The 814-nt window shown below is 55.3% G+C and overlaps 1 protein-coding gene across 1 annotated transcript in view; it reads right to left on the reverse strand.

Moving 5' to 3' along the window:
* FGFR4 (fibroblast growth factor receptor 4) overlaps positions 1-814 on the reverse strand; it is a 16,679-nt gene that overhangs the window by 11,600 nt on the left and 4,265 nt on the right. The window lies entirely within an intron of this gene.

Raw genomic sequence — 814 nt, forward strand, 5'->3', positions numbered from 1 at the left:
GAGCCGGAGAGAGGTGTGGCCGGCGGGGGAGGTGGCCAAGAGCCCCGCCCACCTGGAGACCCGCCGCCGACCCAGTCAGCCCACTCCAGGGACCCCGCCCCAGCCTATACACACACCCCTACGCACACCCCCTATACACACCCCATTCAGGCTCCTCCTCTTTCGCCCCACCCAGGCTCCAGGCCAGGCTTCTAAGTTCTAGTCCACTACCCAGCTCTACTGCTTGCTTTTCACCCCTCAGGGAATGCCTGGCTCCCCTGTCTTCTGCGCAGTACCGTGCAGTGGATAGGAGAACCCCTTCCTTCGGCTCCCTCATTTGTTCTCTGCGCAACCTGGGGAGTGATGCTTACAACACAAATCTGACTGTGTCAGCCACTCCCTTAAATTTTCCTATAGCTTCCCATAGCTCTTTATACATAGATTATTGCCATGACCCACGCCTCCTGGCTCCCTGCTACTCCTGGGCAGTTTCGGGTACCATTCCCTCTTCCTGGAATGCCCTTTGGTTTGGTTAATTTTATATTATTCTCAGCTCACTTCTTCCAGGAAGCCCTCCGGACTTGCAAGCTCCTCTTAGATGACTTCTCTGTTGTGAGGATGGAGAAAGAAACAGAGTGAAGTGGTTCAGAGCACAGACTACAGGGCTGGACGTCATAGGCCCAGCTCTCAGCACCATCACACAAGGCCTCGGTCTTCACTGTCTTTTCAGTGAAACAGGCAAATGATAGTCTCACCCTCAAGAGGTTGTTGCAAAAAGTAGACATGTGGCCGGGCGCGGTGGCTCAAGCCTGTAATCCCAGCACTTTGGGAGGCC

This window comes from Mandrillus leucophaeus, unplaced genomic scaffold, assembly GCF_000951045.1.
Source record: "Mandrillus leucophaeus isolate KB7577 unplaced genomic scaffold, Mleu.le_1.0 Scaffold366, whole genome shotgun sequence".
NCBI classification, from domain to species: domain Eukaryota; kingdom Metazoa; phylum Chordata; class Mammalia; order Primates; family Cercopithecidae; genus Mandrillus; species Mandrillus leucophaeus.